This window comes from Phalacrocorax aristotelis, chromosome 2, assembly GCF_949628215.1.
Source record: "Phalacrocorax aristotelis chromosome 2, bGulAri2.1, whole genome shotgun sequence".
Lineage (NCBI taxonomy): Eukaryota > Metazoa > Chordata > Aves > Suliformes > Phalacrocoracidae > Phalacrocorax > Phalacrocorax aristotelis.
Window position 1 is genome coordinate 167,325,147 of NC_134277.1, and position 12,450 is coordinate 167,337,596.

Below are 12,450 nucleotides of genomic sequence, written 5' to 3' on the forward strand. Positions count from 1 at the left end.
TGGTGGTGGAGGATTGCCAGAGGGTTGAGGACTGGCGAGGCCTGCCCCGACTGAGCCAATGTGAGTGTTTAGGAGGCTGTTTAGGAGCACCTCTCCTATGAGGACAGGCTGAGAGAGTTGTAGTTGTTGAGCCTGGAGACAGAAAGGCAGCGGGGAGACCTTCTTGCGGCCTTCCAGTACTTGAAGGGGGACCATAGGAGAGATGGGGGCTACCTCTTTAGCAAGGCCCGATGTGACAGGACAAGGGGTAATAGTTTTAAACTAAAGGACGGTAGATTTAGACTGGATATAAGGGAAAAAATGTTTTACTGTGAGCGTGGTGAAACACAGAATCCCAGAATCCCGGAATCCCAGGTTGGAAGGGAGCTCAGGGATCATCTAGTCCAAGCTTTCTAGGAAGAGCACAGCCTAGACAAGATGGCCCAGCAGGCTGTGCAGCCGAATCTTGAAAGCGTCCAATGTGGCGGAAGAGGTTGCCCAGAGAGGTGGTGGATGCTCCATCCCTAGAAACATTCAAGGTCAGGTTGGAGAGGGCTCTGAGCAAGCGGATCTAGTGGAAGATGTCCGTGCTCGCTGCAGGGGTTTTAGACTGGTTGCCCACTAATGTCCCTTCCAACCTAAACCGTTCTATGATTCTATGATTCCATGATTGTCATGAGAGTGTCTGGGCAACTACATGATCCAGTTCCCTTCAGGACTCTGGGATGCATCTCACCAGGTGCCATAGCCTTGTGTATGTTCAGGTTCCTCAGGTGGTCCGAAACCTGATCTTCCCTTACAGTGGGAGGGTCTTGACCCGCCTTGTGCCCATCTTGCGGTGCATGTTGTCGGGAGGGGTGAGGAGAGGGGTTACGAGTGAAGCCTGAGGCAAAAAAGGGCTTGAGTAGCTCATCTCTCTCCTGGTGTGTTGCTCCTAGGTCACCCTTCTTGTTCATCAGGGGAGGTACGCTCTCTTTAACCTTCCTTTTGTGGTTGACATAGCCGTAGAAGAAGCCCTTCCTGTTATTCTTCTGCATGCCTTGTTGTGCCAAAGCCTTTGTTTGAGCCAGTGGTTGGCTGGTGTCACACTCTGGAAGCCCCCCCGCCAGGTGCCAGTCTGTGTTGATATTGGCTGTGGTGGCACAATCCCGCGGAGAGATCTAGTGACCCTTCTCCACCCACCCTGCTGGCCTCTTGAGCCCTGGCTTTGTGCTGGGTAGAGTTGGAGGAGGCTTGGGAGAAGAAGGGAAGAGGAGACCTCACAGGCTGGGATGCAGGAGAACTTTATTGATGGACAAAAGAGAGCGAAAAGGCAGGGTGACCAAGTGGAAGGGAAGTGGTCTGAGGTGCAAGTCTAGCGACCATCAGCCGAGGTGCCGTGTGCGAGAAAGGACCTTGCCAGAGCAGCAAGAACTTCCTGCCGTACAGTGGGAGCAGCACGCCGGAGGTCCCCGGTGGTCTATGGCTTGTGAGAAAGTGATTGGAGCGGGCAGTACTGGAGATAGCAGAAGGGGCGATGCAAGGAAGGAAGTGGGAGAAGAGGAGGAGGTGCGTGGGCCGTGTGTCCAGGCAGGCTGGGTTGGCCTCTCTCCCGCTTCCTTGCTTGGTGCCTTGAGAGGAGGAGCCGTGGAGGGCAGGTCCACGTGTCAGCAAGAGCCCGGAGGTGCGTCCTCAGTCGATGCCCTGGCTTGCAGGGTGCGTGCTGTTGGTATCAGGGGAGGTGGTCAGGGCCCTTAGCAGGGGTAGCAGCCCCTTCCGCCGCCGTAGCAGCCCAGGCCTCCAAAGCCGTAGCCATAGCCAAATCCGCCAGAGGAGACGGGCACTCCCTGGGAGCCGAGGATGTTGCCCACGGCAGCCGAAGAGGAGGATCCGACGGCGGTGTTCTGTGGGAAGGAGCTGAGGATGGGTCCTGGCAGGGTGACCATCACGGTGGAGGGCTGGATGACGACGCGGGAGTCCTCGCACTGCCTGACACAGGGCTCGTTGCAGCTGTTAGCCAGCGGGGTGGGTCCACAGGGGCGGCAGAGGTCGTAGCAGGCCATGTGTGTGGTGTGGAGGGTCCCTGGAAGAGAGGGTGTTGAGAAAGCGTAGGGGCGTGGGGGTGCGAGGGGTGAGGGGGTGCAACAGCAGGAGGACAAGGGAGCGTGGGGTGTGTTATATGGCTGTAGGGAGCGTGGCGGTGAAAAGGCGTCAGGTCTGCTGAGTCTGTGGGCAGAGCGTGCTGGAAGAGCCAGGCCAGGTGGGGCAAGGGAAGAAGGGGAAGGAGGGGAAGGGGGTTCAGACTCACCTCGTTGACGTTGGAGGAGAAGGTGTGAGGAGCGTGTGTGAGGGAGAGAGGTGCTGGGCCAGCTTTTATGCTGGTCGGCGAGGGGCGGGGCAGCCTTTGCGCATGACGGTGTTTTGCAGCAAGCGGCTGTTGCATGCCACAGGCTGGCAAGTCATGAGGTGGGGTGTGTTTTTCTTCCTGCAGTTGTACACTTTCATGTGCTCTTCTTGAGGACGTGTCCCCTTGGCCCTGGCGGCAGCTTTTAAGTGAGAGTATTAGAAGCCAAAGTCTTGGTGTTGATGGTGAGTGTCAGGGCGGGCAGAAGACGAGACCAAATTGTAGGAGAAGTGGGGTGTCGTCAGTGAGGTCATGGCGTGGCACTCGTGTGGTTTATTTTGCGGGTGCATTGTGAAGCGGGGGCCCCCTCTCCTCGCAGCCGTGGAAGGCTGGTCTGTTCTTTGAGGTGTGCCGGGCATGAGGCGCTGCCCGTTGCATGGCCTTTGTTGCCTGCTGACCTTGCTGCCAGGTGACTGAGGCTGTGTTTAAGGCCTGGCCTAAAGCCACAGCTGGGTGTGCTCTGCACGTGTCTTGTTGCCCCTCTTGCTGTGAGGTTGTAGGTGGGAGAAAGGAGGCTGCCTGTTTGTGGTTGTGGCCCCTCGGTGCTGTCCGTGGGGGTGTGAGTGGGAGCAGGCAGAGGAGGGCGGCTTGCGGGAGCAGGATGTTGCCCTGGCAGCCCACGTCCAGAGCTGGCAAGCCCTGTGGTGTGGGGAGCCCTGCCACGCTCTCCAAAGGCTTGTGTTGGCCCCTCCGTAGCACTTCCCATAGCTGGGGCTGGTCTGTTTGATGCAGCCTGGGCTCAGGTGTGACTCCGTGCTTGCTCTGGGGAACCTTGTAAGCGCAGGTGAATTTGTGGGGATCCCAGGAGTGTGTGGAGAGGCAGAGGGGGAGCGGCAGGCAGGGTAGCCTGGTGATGCAGGGCCTTTGGGGTCTGTCTTTGGGGTGAGGCCACTTCTCTGCACAGTGTTTGATGGGCAGAAAGAGGATTTGTAGCTCGCAGAGGGCACTGGAGGCGAGCATGCTGTACGTGGGTGCCATTCAAAGGCTGTGGTGGTGGTGGAGGATTGCCAGAGGGTTGAGGACTGGCGAGGCCTGCCCCGACTGAGCCAATGTGAGTGTTTAGGAGGCTGTTTAGGAGCACCTCTCCTATGAGGACAGGCTGAGAGAGTTGTTGAGCCTGGAGACAGAAAGGCAGCGGGGAGACCTTCTTGCGGCCTTCCAGTACTTGAAGGGGGACCATAGGAGAGATGGGGGCTACCTCTTTAGCAAGGCCCGATGTGACAGGACAAGGGGTAATAGTTTTAAACTAAAGGACGGTAGATTTAGACTGGATATAAGGGAAAAAATGTTTTACTGTGAGCGTGGTGAAACACAGAATCCCAGAATCCCGGAATCCCAGGTTGGAAGGGAGCTCAGGGATCATCTAGTCCAAGCTTTCTAGGAAGAGCACAGCCTAGACAAGATGGCCCAGCAGGCTGTGCAGCCGAATCTTGAAAGCGTCCAATGTGGCGGAAGAGGTTGCCCAGAGAGGTGGTGGATGCTCCATCCCTAGAAACATTCAAGGTCAGGTTGGAGAGGGCTCTGAGCAAGCGGATCTAGTGGAAGATGTCCGTGCTCGCTGCAGGGGTTTTAGACTGGTTGCCCACTAATGTCCCTTCCAACCTAAACCGTTCTATGATTCTATGATTCCATGATTGTCATGAGAGTGTCTGGGCAACTACATGATCCAGTTCCCTTCAGGACTCTGGGATGCATCTCACCAGGTGCCATAGCCTTGTGTATGTTCAGGTTCCTCAGGTGGTCCGAAACCTGATCTTCCCTTACAGTGGGAGGGTCTTGACCCGCCTTGTGCCCATCTTGCGGTGCATGTCGTCGGGAGGGGTGAGGAGAGGGGTTACGAGTGAAGCCTGAGGCAAAAAAGGGCTTGAGTAGCTCATCCCTCTCCTGGTGTGTTGCTCCTAGGTCACCCTTCTTGTTCATCAGGGGAGGTACGCTCTCTTTAACCTTCCTTTTGTGGTTGACATAGCCGTAGAAGAAGCCCTTCCTGTTATTCTTCTGCATGCCTTGTTGTGCCAAAGCCTTTGTTTGAGCCAGTAGTTGGCTGGTGTCACACTCTGGAAGCCCCCCGCCAGGTGCCAGTCTGTGTTGATATTGGCTGTGGTGGCACAATCCTGCGGAGAGATCTAGTGACCCTTCTCCACCCACCCTGCTGGCCTCTTGAGCCCTGGCTTTGTGCTGGGTAGAGTTGGAGGAGGCTTGGGAGAAGAAGGGAAGAGGAGACCTCACAGGCTGGGATGCAGGAGAACTTTATTGATGGACAAAAGAGAGCAAAAAGGCAGGATGACCAAGTGGAAGGGAAGTGGTCTGAGGTGCAAGTCTAGCGACCATCAGCCGAGGTGCCGTGTGCGAGAGAGGACCTTGCCAGAGCAGCAAGAACTTCCTGCCGCACAGTGGGAGCGTCACGCCGGAGGTCCCCGGTGGTCTATGGCTTGTGAGAAAGTGATTGGAGCGGGCAGTACTGGAGATAGCAGAAGGGGCGATGCAAGGAAGGAAGTGGGAGAAGAGGAGGAGGTGCGTGGGCCGTGTGTCCAGGCAGGCTGGGTTGGCCCCTTCCCCACTTCCTTGCTTGGTGCCTTGAGAGGAGGAGCCGTGGAGGGCAGATCCACGTGTCAGCAAGAGCCCGGAGGTGCGTCCTCAGTCGATGCCCTGGCTTGCAGGGTACGTGCTGTTGGTATCAGGGGTGGTGGTCAGGGCCGTTAGCAGGGGTAGCAGCCCCTTCCGCCGCCGTAGCAGCCCAGGCCTCCAAAGCCGTAGCCATAGCCAAATCCGCCAGAGGAGACGGGCACTCCCTGGGAGCCGAGGATGTTGCCCACGGCAGCCGAAGAGGAGGATCCGACGGCGGTGTTCTGTGGGAAGGAGCTGAGGATGGGTCCTGGCAGGGTGACCATCACGGTGGAGGGCTGGATGACGACGCGGGAGTCCTCGCACTGCCTGACACAGGGCTCGTTGCAGCTGTTAGCCAGCGGGGTGGGTCCGCAGGGGCGGCAGAGGTCGTAGCAGGCCATGTGTGTGGTGTGGAGGGTCCCTGGAAGAGAGGGTGTTGAGAAAGCGTAGGGGCGTGGGGGTGCGAGGGGTGTGGTGGTGCGAGGTGGGGGTGCAACAGCAGGAGGACAAGGGAGCGTGGAGGCATGTTGTGTGGCTGTGGGGAGCGTGGGTGTGGGGAGGTGTCGGCTGCTGAGTTGGGGGCAGAGCGTGCTGGAAGAGCCAGGCCAGGTGGGGCAAGGGAAGAAGGGGAAGGAGGGGAAGGGGGTTCAGACTCACCTCGTTGACGTTGGAGGAGAAGGTGTGAGGAGCGTGTGTGAGGGAGAGAGGTGCTGGGCCAGCTTTTATGCTGGTCGGCGAGGGGCGGGGCAGCCTTTGCGCATGACGGTGTTTTGCAGCAAGCGGCTGTTGCATGCCACAGGCTGGCAAGTCATGAGGTGGGGTGTGTTTTTCTTCCTGCAGTTGTACACTTTCATGTGCTCTTCTTGAGGACGTGTCCCCTTGGCCCTGGCGGCAGCTTTTAAGTGAGAGTATTAGAAGCCAAAGTCTTGGTGTTGATGGTGAGTGTCAGGGCGGGCAGAAGACGAGACCAAATTGTAGAAGTGGGGTGTCGTCAGTGAGGTCATGGCGTGGCACTCGTGTGGTTTATTTTGCGGGTGCATTGTGAAGCGGGGGCCCCCTTTCCTCGCAGCCGTGGAAGGCTGGTCTGTTCTTTGAGGTGTGCCAGGCATGAGGCGCTGCCCGTTGCATGGCCTTTGTTGCCTGCTGACCTTGCTGCCAGGTGACTGAGGCTGTGTTTAGGCCTGTCCTAAAGCCACAGCTGGGTGTGCTCTGGCCGTGTCTTGTTGCCCCTCTTGCTTGTGAGGTTGTAGGTGGGAGAAAGGAGGCTGCCTGTTTGTGGTTGTGGCCCCTCGGTGCTGTCCGTGGGGGTGTGAGTGGGAGCAGGCAGAGGAGGGCGGCTTGCGGGAGCAGGATGTTGCCCTGGCAGCCCACGTCCAGAGCTGGCAAGCCCTGTGGTGTGGGAAGCCCTGCCACGCTCTCCAAAGGCTTGTGTTGGCCCCTCCGTAGTGCTTCCCATAGCTGGGGCTGGTCTGTTTGATGCAGCCTGGTCTCAGGCGTGACTCTGTGCTTGCTCTGGGGAACCTTGTAAGCGCAGGTGAATTTGTGGGGATCCCAGGAGTGTGTGGAGAGGCAGAGGGGGAGCGGCAGGCAGGGTAGCCTGGTGATGCAGGGCCTTTGGGGTCTGTCTTTGGGGTGAGGCCACTTCTCTGCATAGTGTTTGATGGGCAGAAAGAGGATTTGTAGCTTGCAGAGGGCACTGGAGGCGAGCATGCTGTACGTGGGTGCCATTCAAAGGCTGTGGTGGTGGTGGAGGATTGCCAGAGGGTTGAGGACTGGCGAGGCCTGACCTGACTGAGCCGATGTGAGTGTTTAGGAGGCTGTTTGTCAGGCGAGCAGTGCTTGTTGCTGAGGATGGCAAAAGGGTCTGATGGCAAAGGGGCTGGCTACTTGGGAGGAGTCTAGGGACGTTGTGAGGTCTTCATAGATGGAACGGGGAAGACCCCACCCACTTGGATGTCATTCTGGCAAGGTGTGTCAAGGATCCCAAGAGGGGCTTCTTCAAATACTTTGGCAGTAAAAGGAAGAGTGGGGAAAGTATGGGCCTGCTGCTGAACGAGGTGTGGGCCCTGATGACGCAGGATGCAGGGAAGGCAGAGTTATTGAATGCTGCCTTTGCTTCAGCCTTTATTGCTAAGGTTGGCCCTGAGGCATCCCAGTCCCCAGAGGTGATAGAGAAAATCTGGAGAAAGGAAAACTTCCCCTTTGGTTGAGGTGGATTGGGTTAGAGATCACCTAGGCAAACTGGGTCCTTGCAGATGCATGACCGCCGACAGAAAGCACCCACGAGTGCTGAAGCAGCTGGCGGATGTTCTAGCCAAGCCACTCTCCATCATCTTTGAAAGGTCATGTAGAACAGGAGAGGTGCCCAAGGACTGGAGGGCAGCCGATGTCATTCCAATCTTCAAAAAGGTCAAGATGGAGGACCCGGGAAACTATAGCGCAGTCAACCTGACCTCCGTCCTCAGAAAGGTGATGGAAGAGTTTGTTCTGGAGGTCATCGCCAAGCATGCAGTGGAAAAGAGGGTTATCAGAAGGAGGTAACATGGATTCACCAAGGGAAGATCATGCTTGACCAAGCTGATAGCCTTCTATGATGGCGTGGGAGAGCAGTGGCTGTTGTTTACCTTGTCTTCAGCCAAGTGCTCGACGCTGTCTCCCATAACATCCTCACGGACAGGCTAAGGCAGCGTGGATTAGATGAGAGGAGAGGGAGGCAGATTGAGAGCTGGCTGAACGGCGGAGCTCCGAGGGTGGTGGTCAATGGGGCAGAGTCTGGTTGGAGGCCGATAACTAGCATTGTTCCCCAGGGTCCAGTTCTATTCAATGACCTGGACAAAGGGATAGATTGTACCCTCAGCAAGTTTGCTGACGATACCAAACTGGGAGGAGTGGGTGATACGGCAGGAGGCTGTGCTGCCATCCAACGAGACCTGGACAGGCTGGAGAGCTGGGTCAAGGGGAACCTGATGAAGTTCAACAAGAGCAAGTGTAGGGTCCTGCACATGGGGAGGAAGGACTCCATGCACCAGCACAGCTTGGGGGCTGACCTGCTGGAAAGTGGCTCTGCTGAGAAGGCCCTGGCAGTGCTGGTGGAGAGCAGGGTGACCCTGAGCCAGCACGGTGCCCTTGTGGCCAAGAAGGCCAAGGGTATCGTGGGCTGCATGAAAAGGAGTATGGCCAGCAGGGCGAGGGAGGTTATCCTCCCCCTGTACTCTGCCCTAGTGAGGCCTCATCTGGAGCGTTGTGTCCCCTTCTTGGCCCCCCAGAGGAAGAAGGCCAGGGAACTGCTTGAGCAAGTCCATCGGAGAGGTACCAAGATGATGGGGGGACTGGAGCACCCCTCTTATGAGGAAAGGCTGAGAGACGTGCGTTTGTTCAGCCTGGAGAAGAGAAGACTGAGGGGGGAACTCATCAATACTTACAAATATCTGAAGGGTGAGTGTCAAGAGGATGGGGCCGGGCTGTTTTCAGTGGTGGGTGCCCAAGGACAGGCCAAGGTTGCAGTGGGCACAAGTTGGAAGGCAGGAAGTTCCATTTAAACACGAGATAAAACTTTGTTCCTGTGAGGGTGGCAGAGCAGTGGAACAGGCTTCCCAGAGAGGCTGTGGAGTCTCCTTCCCTGGAGACATTCAAACCCTGCCTGGACGAGGTCCTTGCTTGCTGCTGTAGGTGTGCCTGGTCAAGCAGGGGGGATGGACAAGATGCTCTCCAGAGGTCCCTTCCAACCCGTAGCATTGTGTGATTCTGTGATTCTTGCAGTCCGCAGGGACATCACCTGACTGCCATGATTTTTCAAATATCCACCCCTCTACTCTGCTCTTGTGAGACCCCATCTGGAGAACTGCATCCAGCTCTGGAGCTGCCAATACAGAAAGGACATGGACCTGTTGGAACAGGTCCAGAGGCGGGCCCCAAAAATGATCTGAGAGCTGGAGCACCTCTCCTATGAGGACAGGCTGAGAGAGTTGTTGAGCCTGGAGACAGAAAGGCAGTGGGGAGACCTTCTTGCGGCCTTCCAGTACTTGAAGGGGGACCATAGGAGAGATGGGGGCTACCTCTTTAGCAAGGCCCGATGTGACAGGACAAGGGGTAATAGTTTTAAACTAAAGGACGGTAGATTTAGACTGGATATAAGGGAAAAAATGTTTTACTGTGAGCGTGGTGAAACACAGAATCCCAGAATCCCAGAATCCCAGGTTGGAAGGGAGCTCAGGGATCATCTAGTCCAAGCTTTCTAGGAAGAGCACAGCCTAGACAAGATGGCCCAGCAGGCTGTGCAGCCGAATCTTGAAAGCGTCCAATGTGGCGGAAGAGGTTGCCCAGAGAGGTGGTGGATGCTCCATCCCTAGAAACATTCAAGGTCAGGTTGGAGAGGGCTCTGAGCAAGCGGATCTAGTGGAAGATGTCCGTGCTCGCTGCAGGGGTTTTAGACTGGTTGCCCACTAATGTCCCTTCCAACCTAAACCGTTCTATGATTCTATGATTCCATGATTGTCATGAGAGTGTCTGGGCAACTACATGATCCAGTTCCCTTCAGGACTCTGGGATGCATCTCACCAGGTGCCATAGCCTTGTGTATGTTCAGGTTCCTCAGGTGGTCCGAAACTTGATCTTCCCTTACAGTGGGAGGGTCTTGACCCGCCTTGTGCCCATCTTGCGGTGCATGTCGTCGGGAGGGGTGAGGAGAGGGGTTACGAGTGAAGCCTGAGGCAAAAAAGGGCTTGAGTAGCTCATCCCTCTCCTGGTGTGTTGCTCCTAGGTCACCCTTCTTGTTCATCAGGGGAGGTACGCTCTCTTTAACCTTCCTTTTCTGGTTGACATAGCCGTAGAAGAAGCCCTTCCTGTTATTCTTCTGCATGCCTTGTTGTGCCAAAGCCTTTGTTTGAGCCAGTGGTTGGCTGGTGTCACACTCTGGAAGCCCCCCCGCCAGGTGCCAGTCTGTGTTGATATTGGCTGTGGTGGCACAATCCCGCGGAGAGATCTAGTGACCCTTCTCCACCCACCCCGCTGGCCTCTTGAGCCCTGGCTTTGTGCTGGGTAGAGTTGGAGGAGGCTTGGGAGAAGAAGGGAAGAGGAGACCTCACAGGCTGGGATGCAGGAGCCCTTTATTGATGGACAAAAGAGAGCGAAAAGGCAGGGTGACCAAGTGGAAGGGAAGTGGTCTGAGGTGCAAGTCTAGCGACCATCAGCCGAGGTGCCGTGTGCGAGAGAGGACCTTGCCAGAGCAGCAAGAACTTCCTGCCGCACAGTGGGAGCGTCACGCCGGAGGTCCCCGGTGGTCTATGGCTTGTGAGAAAGTGATTGGAGCGGGCAGTACTGGAGATAGCAGAAGGGGCGATGCAAGGAAGGAAGTGGGAGAAGAGGAGGAGGTGCGTGGGCCGTGTGACCAGGCAGGCTGGGTTGGCCCCTCTCCCGCTTCCTTGCTTGGTGCCTTGAGAGGAGGAGCCGTGGAGGGCAGATCCACGTGGCAGCAGGAGCCCGGAGGTGCGTCCTCAGTCGATGCCCTGGCTTGCAGGGTACGTGCTGTTGGTATCAGGGGTGGTGGTCAGGGCCGTTAGCAGGGGTAGCAGCCCCTTCCGCCGCCGTAGCAGCCCAGGCCTCCAAAGCCGTAGGCATAGCCAAATCCGCCAGAGGAGACGGGCACTCCCTGGGAGCCGAGGATGTTGCCCACGGCAGCCGAAGAGGAGGATCCGACGGCGGTGTTCTGTGGGAAGGAGCTGAGGATGGGTCCTGGCAGGGTGACCATCACGGTGGAGGGCTGGATAACGACGCGGGAGTCCTCGCACTGCCTGACACAGGGCTCGTTGCAGCTGTTAGCCAGCGGGGTGGGTCCGCAGGGGCGGCAGAGGTCGTAGCAGGCCATGTGTGTGGTGTGGAGGGTCCCTGGAAGAGAGGGTGTTGAGAAAGTGTAGGGGCGTGGGGGTGCGAGGGGTGTGGTGGTGCGAGGTGGGGGTGCAACAGCAGGAGGACAAGGGAGCGTGGAGGCGTGTTGTGTGGCTGTGGGGAGCGTGGGTGTGGGGAGGTGTCGGCTGCTGAGTTGGGGGCAGAGCGTGCTGGAAGAGCCAGGCCAGGTGGGGCAAGGGAAGAAGGGGAAGGAGGGGAAGGGGGTTCAGACTCACCTCGTTGACGTTGGAGGAGAAGGTGTGAGGAGCGTGTGTGAGGGAGAGAGGTGCTGGGCCAGCTTTTATGCTGGTCGGCGAGGGGCGGGGCAGCCTTTGCGCATGACGGTGTTTTGCAGCAAGCGGCTGTTGCATGCCACAGGCTGGCAAGTCATGAGGTGGGGTGTGTTTTTCTTCCTGCAGTTGTACACTTTCATGTGCTCTTCTTGAGGACGTGTCCCCTTGGCCCTGGCGGCAGCTTTTAAGTGAGAGTATTAGAAGCCAAAGTCTTGGTGTTGATGGTGAGTGTCAGGGCGGGCAGAAGACGAGACCAAATTGTAGAAGCGGGGTGTCGTCAGTGAGGTCATGGCGTGGCACTCGTGTGGTTTATTTTGCGGGTGCATTGTGAAGCGGGGGCCCCCTCTCCTCGCAGCCGTGGAAGGCTGGTCTGTTCTTTGAGGTGTGCCGGGCATGAGGCGCTGCCCATTGCATGGCCTTTGTTGCCTGCTGACCTTGCTGCCAGGTGACAGAGGCTGTGTTTAGGCCTGGCCTAAAGCCACAGCTGGGTGTGCTCTGCACGTGTCTTGGTGCCCCTCTTGCTTGTGAGGTTGTAGGTGGGAGAAAGGAGGCTGCCTGTTTGTGGTTGTGGCCCCTCGGTGCTGTCCGTGGGGGTGTGAGTGGGAGCAGGCAGAGGAGGGCGGCTTGCGGGAGCAGGATGTTGCCCTGGCAGCCCACGTCCAGAGCTGGCAAGCCCTGTGGTGTGGGAAGCCCTGCCACGCTCTCCAAAGGCTTGTGTTGGCCCCTCCGTAGCACTTCCCATAGCTGGGGCTGGTCTGTTTGATGCAGCCTGGTCTCTGGTGTGACTCTTGTGCTTGCTCTGGGGAACCTTGTAAGCGCAGGTGAATTTGTGGGGATCCCAGGAGTGTGTGGAGAGGCAGAGGGGGCGTGGCAGGCAGGGTAGCCTGGTGATGCAGGGCCTTTGGGGTCTGTCTTTGGGGTGAGGCCACTTCTCTGCACCGTGTTTGATGGGCAGAAAGAGGATTTGTAGCTCGCAGAGGGCACTGGAGGCGAGCATGCTGTACGTGGGTGCCATTCAAAGGCTGTGGTGGTGGTGGAGGATTGCCAGAGGGTTGAGGACTGGCGAGGCCTGCCCCGACTGAGCCAATGTGAGTGTTTAGGAGGCTGTTTAGGAGCACCTCTCCTATGAGGATAGGCTGAGAGAGTTGTAGTTGTTGAGCCTGGAGACAGAAAGGCAGCGGGGAGACCTTCTTGCGGCCTTCCAGTACTTGAAGGGGGACCATAGGAGAGATGGGGGCTACCTCTTTAGCAAGGCCCGATGTGACAGGACAAGGGGTAATAGTTTTAAACTAAAGGACGGTAGATTTA

At 57.4% G+C, this 12,450-nt stretch overlaps 3 pseudogenes; all 3 read right to left on the reverse strand.

The window, feature by feature from the left end:
- Nucleotides 1–1,406: 1,406 nt before the first annotated feature.
- On the reverse strand, nucleotides 1,407–2,766 carry LOC142054006 (feather keratin 1-like; annotated as a pseudogene).
- A 2,267-nt stretch (nucleotides 2,767–5,033) lies between these two features.
- Nucleotides 5,034–5,938, reverse strand: LOC142054007 (feather keratin 1-like; annotated as a pseudogene).
- Nucleotides 5,939–10,520: 4,582 nt separating this feature from the next.
- LOC142054008 (feather keratin 1-like) lies at nucleotides 10,521–11,396 on the reverse strand (annotated as a pseudogene).
- Between the last annotated feature and the right edge of the window lie 1,054 nt (nucleotides 11,397–12,450).